This window comes from Sus scrofa, chromosome 13 (assembly GCF_000003025.6).
Source record: "Sus scrofa isolate TJ Tabasco breed Duroc chromosome 13, Sscrofa11.1, whole genome shotgun sequence".
Lineage (NCBI taxonomy): Eukaryota > Metazoa > Chordata > Mammalia > Artiodactyla > Suidae > Sus > Sus scrofa.
This window is the reverse complement of record NC_010455.5, coordinates 118,305,153-118,318,387: the sequence shown is the minus strand read 5'-3', so window position 1 is coordinate 118,318,387 and position 13,235 is coordinate 118,305,153. Positions and strand designations below refer to the sequence as shown.

The window sequence follows — 13,235 nt, the reverse complement described above, 5'->3', positions numbered from 1 at the left end:
TTTACTTACACTGTCTCCCTGTCATAACACTTTGAAGATAAGCACCAGTCTACAAACAAAGTTTGTAAATGCTAAATTCTTGTGTTTTATGGCCTCTTCAAAGTACTCACTAAGTTTAGTTAAGATAGAGATCTTAAAACAGGATGCATAGCTGCTATACCATGTAATAGTTAACCAATATACTTTTAACACTGTGGTGTAATCTATAATGAAATACTGTCTATATAATCAACTACTATTACCAATAAAGTTTGAGCAGTCCAGTGCCCTTAAAGAAGGGACAAAGAGGCTGTCTCCGTGTTGTACATTCACTGACGCCATGTCCCTCTCCGATAGGGATGTATACTCCCTGGCTGCCGGAGCTGGCCTCTGGCGACAGTTCTCTTAATTGCAAGTTCATCTCCAGTGTCCTGCATTTGTACCCATCTTTTCTCACGATTTCGGATTTTGGTGGTATAATTGTGCATGGATGATTTTGTATCTTTACTGTATATATATATACCCTTACTGGTGAGCCTTGTCATGTGTGCCATTTTTGTTTCCTGTTGCTGTCTTTTCTTTTCTGCCTAGAGAAGTTCCTTTAGTATTTGTTGTAAGGCTGGTTTAGTGTTGCTGAATTCTCTCAGCTTTTGCGTATCTGTGAAGGTTTTGATTTCTCCTTCAAACCTGAATGAGAGCCTTGCTGGGTAGAGTAATCTTGTTTGGAGTTTTTTTCCTTTCATCACATTAAGTATATCATGCCACTCCCTTTCGGCCTGCAGAGTTTCTGCTGAAAAATCTGCCAATAACCTTATTGGGGTTCCCTTGTATGTTGCTTGTTTCTTTTCCCTAGCTGCTTTCAAGATTTTCTCTTTGTCTTTAATTTTGGTCAGTTTGATTAGTGTGTGTCTCGGTGTATTCCTCTTTGGGCTTATTTTATATGGAACTCGTTATGCTTCCTGGATTTGAGTGAGTAGTTCCTTTCCCATGTTAGGGAAGTTTTCGGCTATTATCTCTTGGAATATTTTTTCTGTCCCCTTATAAAATGGATGTTGTTGTGTTTCATGTTGTCCCAGAGTTCTCTGAGACTCTCTTCATTTGTTTTCAATCTTTTTTCTCTTTTCTGTTCTGCATCCGTAATTTCCACTAATCTGTCCTCCACCTCGCTTATTCGTTCTTCTGCCTCCTGTATTCTGCTGTTAGCTACTTCTAGTGAATTTTTTATTTCAGTTATTATATTTTGCATCTCTTCTTGTTTAAGTTTTATATCTTGTATCTCTTTGGTCAATGTTTCCTGTAAGTTATCCACCTTTGCCTCCAGTTTATTTCCAATGTCTTGCATCATCTTCAGCATCAACAGTCTAAAGTCTTTTTCCTAGAGGCTGAGAATCTCATCGCTTAGCTGATTTTCTGGGGTTTTTCCTTTCTCCCTCATCTGAGTTATAGTTCTCTGTCTTTTCATTTTTATAGGTTTTTGGTGTGGTGACCTTTTTACAGATAATAGAGTTGTAGCCTCCCTTACTTCTGGTGTCTGCTCCCCTTGTGGCTAAAGTCAGTATGGGGGCTTGCTGTAGGCTTCCTGATGATTTTCCCAAAATGGCCACCTCCAGAGAAAGGCACTGCTGCTGAATATTCCCGAGAGCTTCGCTTTCAATGTCCTTCCCTCACAACAAGCCACATTCACCCCTGTTTTCCCAGGATGTCCTCCAAGAACTGAAGTCAGGTTTGACCCAGATTCCCTTGGAGACTTTGGTTTGCCCTGGGACTCAGTGCACGTGAAAGTCTGTATGCACCTTTTAAGAATGGGGTCTCAATTTTCCCCAGTCCCGTGGAGCTCTTGTGCACAAGCCCCACTGGCCTTCAATGCCAGATGCTCCAGGGCTCTTTCTCCCAGTGCCAGTGCTGCACGTGAGGGTTTGATGTGGGACTCAGAATTCTCATTCTTGTAGGTGAGTCTCTGTGAACCAGTTAGTTTCCAGTCTGTGGGGCTTCCCACCCGGGAGATATGGGGTTGTTTATATCACGAAATCACCCCTCCTACCTCTTGATGTGGCCTCCTCTTTTTCTTCTGGAGTAGGGTATCTTTTTTAAGGTTTCTGGTCCATTTTGGTGAAGAGTGCTCAGTCTTTAGTTGTGAATTTTGTTGTTTTTAGGAGAGAAGTTGAGCTCCAGTCCTTCTATTCCACCTTCTTAATCCTCTCCTAAAGTGATATTCTGGTTATCGTTTTATTTTTTTATTTTTTTCTTTTTTTTGCTATTTCTTTGGGCCGCTCCCGTGGCATATGGAGGTTCCCAGGCTCGGGGTCCAATCGGCGCTGTAGCTGCCAGCCTACGCCAGAGCCACAGCAACGCGGGATCTGAGCCGTGTCTGCAACCCACACCACAGCTCACGGCCTTTATCTTTTTAATTTGGTATTTCCTATCACAGATCTACAAAAGTAATGGATTTTTCCTCTTTCTATTGATCCCCAAAAGCCCAACCCCTCAAAATGAGTGAACACTCAACTGAATATCCTAACATTATCAGCAGCCTTTGGGTCCAAAGTTCAAACCAAAGTGAAATTTAAAATTCTCAGGAGGAAACAGTGTTTTGGTGAGAAGGAGGAAATATGACTATTATCCCTGTCATGGATAAAATTAAATCCTCTTCTCTCAAATTCTTGTAAAATGGTTTTTGTTTGTATCTTTTTTGTTGCAGCCTGAGTTTAATATGTGATCCAGGACTGGTAAAAATTAATGTATTCAGGAGTCTTGCCCAAACTATATTAAAGGATCACTCATGGTCTAAAAGTATTTCCTCTCGTCCACATTTTTTCCCTAGGGTATTTCCAGGGGATATCCTCTGTGTGTGCTCAGAGATAAGGTCTTGAGCTGTGAGATGATGACCACTGTGTTTTTTTTGCCCTTTTGCTTCCCCCTTACCTCTCACCCCATGACACCTGGCAGTGGCAGACTCTTAAATACTTAACTCCAATATTTACCTTCTCCCTTGCTAAAAGAATCCTGACTTTGTGCAAGATGACAGTGCACTCAGTCTCAGGATGGATAGTTGATTAGTCTAAGCCAATTATGGCTGGCCTGGTCCCAGCTATCCCAGCTGTGCCAGAGGTGGTCCTTGTGACACTGCTATGGTCAATGATACCCAAGAATAAATTTGTTCTGAGTGGTTCTAGGAAAACTTTTTTCCCAAAGGAAAAGGGGCACACTCTTTCATGGTCTCTTTCACTTTTTCCTTCTTCCTGGCTTGGACATGAATTTGATTTCTAAACAGCAAGAGCTATATTGCAATCATGAGCTATGGACATGAGAATGAAAGCTGAATTGCTAAAGATGGCAGAACATGAAGCTAGAAAAGCCTGGGTCCTTGATGTCATTATTGAAAGGCTAAACCAATGCAGCAGCTAGTTTTCATGCATATTTCTTGACATGTAAGAAATACACTACTAATTGCTTAAACTTAAAACTTATTCAGGTTTTCTCTAATTTGCAGCCAAACCCAACAATAATTTTCACATATACTGTTTCAGTTTCCTTTGCCTAAAAAACTGGAGAAAGATGTCTGTTCACCTCCTATTGGACATCAGAATCCTCCCTCCCTCCCTTCCTCCCTTCCTTTCTTCCTTTCTTCCTCCCTCCCTCCCTTTCTTTCTTTCCCACACCCATGGCACATGGAAATTCCTCAGGCCAGGGATTGAATCCAAGCTGTAGCTGCTACCTACGCCATGCGGCAACACTGTATCCTTAACCTGCTGGGCCACAGCATCAACTCCTCTTTGTCAATTTTCTGAACCTGCAAACTTTTTGTGAACTATATTAAAGGGTTTAACATTTGGATAATAAAATATATCATGTGTTCACTCTATATAATCTCGTACCATTCCTTTATTCCAGGAATTTCAGCTGTGGTTGCTGATTTCAGATTCCTCAGAATATTCAACATAGATTGGCACATCAAGTAGGGTTGTTTGTATGTTCTCTTGACAGAAGTAATACCAGTTAGCATTTTATCAATAAACTATGGGTGGAAAACTGAGTTAACTGGCACCCGTTTCTAATTTATCCTGTTGATGCCTTAGCACTCCTTAAAGACTGACATCTTAGGCAGTTGTCTGGTTGGCATGCCCCTAAATCTAGTTTTAAATGAGTTGAAGTCATTGGAGAAATGCAGAAGGTGGAGAAAGAAGTGCATCTACCATGTCCAGAGGGAAATCCTCTTTACTGCTGCTGGGTGCTGAGCTCTCTTGGTGTCAGCGTTTCTGCCTGCAGGCCTGCAAGCAAAGAGCACAGCTCTTTACAGAATGTATCATATCACCACAGAATGAATCCTGATTGGAGCTCATTACAAAAATTCAGAATGTTCAACTAAATCAACTGGAACATAATAGTATATCTGCTTCATTTAAAAAATTCAGAATCTAAACATTTCTATTGAGAATCTATTGTATATTAAGCACTGTTCTAAAAAGCATAGGGGATATTACAAGAGTTACTGAACAAATCACAATGGGATTGAAATTAGAAGTGAATGTGGTACTAATTGGATGATAGGCAAAATCAAAATCAAAATCATCATAACTGAGTGAATATGTGGATTGTTTGTTGTGTTCAACAACATTGATTTCACTCTGTGTGCTGTTATTTTAAACCTCATAATATAACCCTGTATCAGCCTCCAGCTAACAGTAAAATGAATAAAGAGAATATAGGTCCACTTAGTATTACAGAATAAGTGAGAAATAATGTATAATATTTTAAGAAATGAATTACCAGCAACGTTCTACAATTCGCTGACATTCAGCACACAAGTCCACATTTATTTGACCTCAGGAAATTATTGTAACTGGAGGGAAAGCAAAATCAAAGATACACATTTTTAAACTTGAGCAACAATCTGAGAAGTGTCAATTTTTACTAAAATTTGGGGCCATAATTGTCAAAATATACTTTCACCAAACTAGTTCTGACTGTATGAGGTCAGTCTGAGAGAAATGATGGTTTTATCATAAGTAAAGTTGTGGAGAAGAAAAATTTCTTCAGCACCATAAACAAGGATTGCTGTTCCATGGAAGTGACTGGGCCTTGAAGTTGCATCATGGAAAACTTTTTTTTAACGTATCACAACTTCAAAAGAGAGGCCTTAATTTCTAGAGAAAGAAAAATTAATATCAATAATATCCTTTGAAAAGCATATTTGAAATGAATTTCTTCAGAACATTCAGGACACAGAAATAACTAATACAGATATGTAAATACCTTAAGTCATATTTGTAGAATATCAATAAACATATATTATTAGATAATCTTTATATAATAGCTGAGTTTAAATAAGGTCAGGTTTAAAAATTTGAACAGGGAATCTTATTTTTGCTGTTTTTTTTTAATTAGAATATATTTCCTTTTGGAAGAAAAAAAAAAAGTCACGAAAGACTTGAATTAAATATCTTTGATAAAAAACAAAGCCTAATGGTCAAGTCCATACTTGGCTTACTATCTTGTTTTACCAGCAGTTAAGATCTGTGGAAAGACAAAGTTCTTACTTAGCAATTCACTCATATTTTTTGGAATCAAATTCTCTTTCTTCTGTTCTTTGACAACTTAAAGAGATTCATTTAGGTACTTTGCTATTCTCTTCTATTCCTGTTCTCCTGGCCTGTTTATTTATTCTCCCTGCTATATCTCAGATTCCCTTCGTACTGCATTCAGGGATCCCTGAAATTGCTGCATGGCTACTTAAAAATTTTTGGTTATATTATTTCCACATATATACATGGTTAGGTAACTCAAGCTCTTCAACAAATACAAAAATCTCAATAGTTCAGCACATTATAAGGCTATACTAAACTCATCTAATAGTGTAATGGTTCCTGGTTGGAAGCAGTTTTCTACAAGGAGATTCAAGAACTCAGACTATTCCATTATGAAGGTTCACTGTCCTCTCAGGTATTTTCTTCTTAACAGCTTTGCCTGGAAGTGACTCACAACACTTCTGTTTCCCTGACTTTGAGAAAAACTTCCCTTGCCCAACCCAAATGCAATGTGTGAGTAGATTAATCACTATCTGGGCAGATGCTTCCCAACTACGACTCTTCACTAAGAAAGAAGGAGTATTAATTTTTATTAAACAGCTAGGTGTTTCTATAGCTATTCAATCTGCAATAAAACTAGGCTGCAACCATACACTTTGTCAGAAGGTAGCATTATTATTAATCATGGGCTCTAACCTCAAAAGTTCTTTATATCTGAGGGTTTAGGTTATGCAAAATTAATCTGAGGTGAGGAGATACATTGAAATATCTTTATCGTACTTAAGCTTTCCGTATTTCAGCAAACCAGTAACTTAGAGAAAATGAAGATGTTTATGGTTATAAAAAGTTAATTTACATAAGAAATATATATTGAACACATATTATGTATTGAGAATTAGGTGGCCTAAAGCTAGAAAAAATAAGAAATATAAAACCCCAGCTGTACTCTTGACTTACTCTTAGAAAGGTGGGCACAGTTTTTTGGGAAGGGAAGAGAGTATTTCTTTGCCATATTTATCCCTGTAAACATCTGAAAGAGAAATATTTGACTCTCATATTGGCTCCAAACTCCTACTTGCTCTATGTAAACTTTAATCCTCAATTCTGGGCCCAAGTTCCAAAGCAAATCTATGAATCTTATACAAATTTGGAACATGATATATTTTGTCCATATATATTGTCCTCTGTGTCAGATCCTTAATGTATTATTATTTGAAGGGTGTTCTGTTTAAGCCAAAGCTAAAAATTAGATATGGTTGGTGGGTTGAGCTAGATGAGCTGCACTCCTCTGTGTGTATATTCCCATCAGCTAAAGTCTGACATGGAAAAATTAAGCATTTAAACAGTCTCTTCCAGAAAAGATGACCAGACAAATGTCAAATTGCTAGGAAGGGGTGGATACCCCATCAAAAACAAAGAGGATTTGGGCATGGTTTGCTCTTGTCAAGAATGAGACTTGATGTCAATTATACCTCAATAAATAAATGAATGAGAAAAAGAAGGCAGAGAGGTTGAAAGAAAAGAAGGAAAGACCTAGCAGCCAAAGAGGAGTAGTGCTTCTGAGCCAGGAATGATGGTCAGGACTTGACCATGACATTATTCAAATTCCTGGTCAGCACGCGAACCCTGGAGAGAAGATGGGCTTTTCATGTACCATCTCACTATATCTGGTAACATGCACCCCTGCTGTTGGACCCTTATAAATTTGTGTCCCTCACCCAGCCCCAAGTTCTACCACCCTGCTCCTACTGTTCTCTGCTGATGGATAAATGCTTTGTCCTGCCAATGTGCAGATCTCACTATCTGTGCTAAGAACCAGGGCTGCCTGCACAATGCTGCAGTATACAAGTCAGAAATCACTAGGTATGTAAGAAATATATTTCTTTTTCTTTTTTTTTAATTTTTTTAATTTTTTTTATTTTCCCACTGTACCGCAAGGGTCTTTTTCTGTGTAATATTCAGTTGTCAGAGAACTCCTGTAGCCTATTTACCAGCCTCCTCTTATTTCTTGGTATTGGCACAAACATTGTCTTGGGACATAGTGTCAGGCTCACTAGATATGAACTCAGACCAAACTGCAAATCCTAGCTCCACCACCTACTCCTTAAGTGACCTTTCTGAACTTCAGTTTTCTTATCTTGAAATAGGCAAAACAGTGATACCTGCCTTGTTTCCATTAGAGTTTCTTTTAAGAGATGTGAGATGTTTCTTTTTAGTGAGATGATGTTTGTAAAAGTGTATTGTGAAGCATAAAGTATTATACTAATTTGAATAAATTCTTTTTTAAAGGAAAGTAGGAAAAATTATTTATGAGAAAAGGCTCTTCTGAAATTCTCTTTCTCCAGAGATATTAGTCAAAGGTCTTCCAGATGGCAAAGTCATTTTCTTGTCACTAAAAGCTTAGCATTTTGTTACCTCTGGTGGGGAACAGGGAATGTAGAATTAAGAGCAGCATGACTGAACGAGAAAGCATAGAGAAGTTCCTTGTGTGGGTATTTCTCGGAGAACGACACTATAGAGATGGTCTAACTAATGCGAACTTTGTAGAAAACGTTAAATGATCCTTGAAGTGACAGACAATACATTTTGATACAGTGTGGTTGGAAATATCCACTTTTGAAACGAAATGATTTATGAATCTATTTTCAATTTGAGATAAACCCATAATTCCAAGGGGTTCATAAATTATTAGAGCTTAAAATCTTGTTTGCAGCTGATATCAAAAATTGGAGATATTCTTCATGAATACCTCATATTAAGATCTAACTTCTTTTCTGAATGAAAAGAATATGAGTGGCTGCATTACCAGCATGGACTTGGATATCACCTTCAAATCTGTACCTGATAATTTTAAGATAGAATATATATTTTTAAAAGTCCAATATTTAACTTAAACTCTTGAATTTTTTTAAATTTCAGCATTATTAAATTCATTAAATTTAATATTAAGTTTTAAATTGAACTTCAGCATAGGCATCCTAATGAATCAAATTTGTTAGTATAGCTCACATTTTTGTCATTCTTGAGCCTAAACTTATTCCAACTCAGGCCGTAGTTTGTGTGTATGTATGTGTGTGTGTGTGTGTGTGTGTGTGTGTGTGTGTGTGTGTGTGTGTGTGTTTTACTTTTTAGGGCTGTACCCAAGGCACATGGAGGTTCCTGGGCTAGAGGTCAACTCAGAGCTATAGCTGCCAGCCTACTCCACAGCCACTGCAATGCAGGATCCAAGCCGTGTCTGTGACCTAGACCACAGCTCACAGCAACGCCGGATCCCTGAACAAGGCCAAGGATCGAATCTGTATCCTCATGGATACTAGTGGTATTTGTTTCTATCGCACCACAATGGGAACTCCATGCCCATCGTTCTTATTGATCTGAAGATATTATCAAAAATATTAAAGCTAGAGTTGATCCTAATGCAGTTACATCCTAATCAAATAACCAATTGAAAGAATATTGGTGAACACTAGCCAACACCAAAATCAGAAAAACAATTCAAAATAGATTTTCTACTGGTGGTGATCATTGTTATCACCTTGCCATGCACAGATTTGCTCTAAGCCAGATTGTCTTTTCTCAACTTTTACTTTTTAAAATTTACAGTGAGTGAATCCATTTTGACAGCTCGTTCCACAATGTCATTTACATGATACTGCACAAGGTTTAAAGGTGATTAAAAAAACAACACTTGCATACAAAATAGAGGATAAGTAACTTGTAAAGAGCAACTCTTCTTTTCTTGAAAGTTACTGAACTTTTCTAGTGAGTTAAAGATAATTTAAAGCATAATGCACTAAACAGGAAATAAGGGGGAAAGGGAGAAAGATGCAGAGTAATTTCAAATACAACAATGCATTCCTCTACACATACCACCAATTTATCCTAAGAATTAGAAATTTACTAGAGTTCATCAAGACAAACAAGAAACTCTCATATCTTATTAAATTGAAAAATCACCTTAATATTTTTGTGGTTGGTCTCAAATTTGTCTCCTACTTTCTGTTACCCCTTTCCTACTTCAATCCCTCATTATGTCTACATTAACATAGCCTCCTAATAAGTCTGCTGTCTCCTTTCTCTCTGACCGTCCTTCCAACACTGCCACCTAGTCATATCCCCACTTCAAATCCAAACATGAGATGGCTTCTGCTTCCTGTAGTTTGAAATGTCAACTACTCACCTGGGTTTTCAAGATCCTCTTTAGCAAGATATCTCCCAACCTTTCTGGATTCTAGCATTAATAATATAGATTAGACTTAATAGAAAGTATGACTTAATCAGATTTGATTAAATTAGATTTGATTAGAGATAATCTCTCTAAAGCAATCTTCATTATTCCTGGAAAATAGTAAGCATAAATGAATTATAACTTTTTTTTTTTTTGCTTTTAGTTTTATTACTGTCATTTGCTACGTCTGCCTGGAATGCCTCCTCAAGTCTTATCCTTTAAAATGTCCCAATCCAGGGAGTTCCTATTGTGGCTGAACAGGTTAAGAACCCAACATAGTCTCTCAGAGGATTCGTGTTCAGTCCCTGTCATGTGCCAGCATTGCTGCAAGCTGCAGTGTAGGTCACAGATGCAGCTCAGATCCAATGTGGCCATGGCTGTGGCGTGGGCCAACAGCGGCAGCTCTGATTCGACCCCTAGGAACTTCCATATGTTATAAGTACAGCAGTAAAATTTTAAAAAACAAAACCAAAAATGTCCCAATTTCAAGGATTCTTTATTCCTCACAATCCCACAGCACAATATTAAAACCTTGTTTATAACTCATATCATTCTGTTCTACAGCGGTATTGATTTTTTTTTTCTTTCATTGTCTATTTTTTCATCATGATAATGCATTTTGGGGCAATAGAAACCATGTTTCCACCTTAGCATTACAACTTCTGAGGTAAGATTTTGTATGCAGCAAATGCTCAATAAATGTTTTTTTGGATTGAAGGTATGGCATAGGAAAACCAGTGTAAGTTATACAAAATGTTCAAATAAATTGCAAATTCATTTTGCAAAATATGACTATGGTGACCAAATAACATGCAGTTCCAAAGAAGGACACTTTGAGAGTAAGAGAGGATTTTGTTTTTTTTTTTTTTGTTTGTTTGTTTGTTTGTTTGTTTTTTAAGGCCGCACCCATGGCATATGGAAGTTCCCAGGCTAGGGGTCAAATCTGAGCTGCACCTGCCAGCCTATACTACAGCCACAGCAACACCAGGTTCGAACTTCATCTGCGACCTATACCACAGCTCATGGCAATGCCAGATCCTTAACCCACTAAGTGAGGCCAGGGATTGAACTCACATCCTCTTAGATACTAGTTGGATTTGTTACCACTGAGCCACAATGGGAACTCCCAGGAGAGGATATGCTTGATCATTAGGTGGGGACAATAGGCATACAGTAGAGTGTCAGTCATCACCAGTAGGAGAAAACCATGAAAACAGCTAAATGCTGCAAAGATTATGATCCTAATTATATTACCCCCTCCCCCTTTGCCATCATGGAACAAACAGACCCTGTTACAGAGAGAAGGTTAGGTATGACCAAGTTTTTAAAATATGGAGGAGCACTAACAGATACAACTGGAGTATGTGCCACAGTTTGAAGATCCTTGGAATTAGCCTGAGTTGACAAGACTATGCACCTGGAATGAAGAGTATGAGCAAAGTGTTTTAAATTTGCCTGCTGTGTTGAACAGGAGTGTAATGGAGAAGTGTCCCTGGGCAGAGAAGTGTGCTGCCTCCTAAGTATAAAAAACCCTTACCTGGGTGATTTCCTCTCATTTCAGAACTTCTTGGGGTCTATCCACTTAAGCTGTAGGCTTCACAGCTCTGTGCATCTTTCTGTTTTCCTCAGTCCTCTTTCCTTATCTTTTAATGCTTCGTGACTATCTTAAAAAAGTTTTATTCTATCCTCTCTACATCTTTAGTAAGCATGTTCTTGGGCTACCAGTGGTGCTACCCACAGCGTGTTGTTAAGAAACAAACTTCAACTGAGTAAAATTTGAAGATTTAATTGGCTTTATTCAGTGATTCATGAATTGGGCAGCTTCCCATCTAGCAACTAGAAGCATGTTCCAAGGAGTTATATAAAATGGAAGATTTTTATAGAGAAGAGGGTGGGGCAAGGAAATCATTAGCAAAAGATAAGAAACGGTTCCTTTGGGCCAGGACATCATCTTTTGGGGTCAAAGGGACTGCACTGTGTTTTATCATACAAATTGCCTCTTCTTTCCTAGGTGAGGCAGGAATGGGATAAAGAGGGCCTATGTGACAGATTACTTCTATTGATGCTAAGGAGAAAATTCCAGAATGGTTAAGATTATATTTCTGGGGAAGGTCAAAACTGTAATTAGGTTAGGTGTTAAAACTAGATTTGGTATTCTGGGCTTTAGCACAGGTGACACCATTTTGAGCCCATGCTTTTTCTCTTTAACAGTATGAAGTATGGCATTTTCCAAAATGCCCTAGTATGAAGAAGGGCATTTTCCAAAGATGGGTGTGGTTGACTCTGGTGGCAGTGAACCAGCAGTGAGAGAATTTATAGGGTCCACACTGGAGTTAAGAGAACTCTGATAAAATAGGGAGCAGTGGTTTCCATCCCAGTTCTGCCAGAGACTAGACCTCGGTTGAGGAATTTAGCAATGCCCTTTACACTCATTATGTGAACATCTGGTCAGTTGGCCAGTGTCCAGAACCCAGAGTGACCATAATATCGCATGTATTTCAATGAAGGGCCATTACTATAGTGATGGGAAAACTCTGCCCTGAGAACCGGGAGATCCAGAGACTAGGATCTAAGTTAGGCAGGGCCACGAACCAGCTGTGGGACTTTGAACAAATCATATTGCAACCCTGTATCTTAAATTATAAAAGGTAGTAAGATCATTGGATAATTTATAATAATGCAGGTAGCTGTGAGATCTCTTGTAAAACTGTAAATTGCTTCAAATGTCCTTTGTTATTAAGGTAGGCCATTTTATTCGTTGTGCATTACATTTCAAAGTCTTTCAGATATAATTGTTTCTTTTAAGTACTGTTCTGAGTTCAATTAAGCTGTTTTTCTTCATGATTGCAATTTTTGGGCCACATTACTGCAAGACAAGTATTATTACTTAATGAAAAACAAGTAAGTAGATTTTCCTTTTCATATTAAGAAAATTAGCTTGAGATGATATGGCTTTTGACAGCAATAATGCTTGTGAGCCAAGTTGTCTAATTTGGAATGCAGATGCACTCAACTATGTAGGATTTAATTGATTCTGAAAAAATGGTACAATGTTTTGAAGTACTATGGTATCTTAATGTATCTAATTTCATTAATAGTTTGAGTAGGAAATACCAGACTTTTGATCCAGTTCTGTCAGTTGCTCTGTGACCTCTGATGAGTCACTTAACATCTCTGCATCTTAATTTTATTTGCAAAACACTTGAAATAGACAATATCTTATCTCCTTTCTAGTTCAAAAACCCAGGCTATTTCACAACCATTACAATTTTAAAAGCAATTTTAAGTTTAAATTCTTTTTCCATTGTTATTAAAAGTAATAAATGCTTGGTTGGGATTAATTTGCCTAGCACCAAGAAAATGACAGCCCAGTATTTACAAAATGAAGTTGTCAAAATGAAAGAGTGACTTTTCAGAAAAGAGTATTAAAGTGCAATTGACTTTGAAATAACCTGCCTGGGCATGGCTCACAAATTCTACCCAAAACAACATTCTTGAGACTG

At 37.8% G+C, this 13,235-nt stretch overlaps 1 long non-coding RNA gene across 2 annotated transcripts in view; it reads left to right on the top strand.

Annotated features, from left to right (window-relative positions):
- The window catches only part of LOC102167959, a 441,888-nt gene that overhangs the window by 296,031 nt on the left and 132,622 nt on the right, over positions 1-13,235 (top strand). The window lies entirely within an intron of this gene.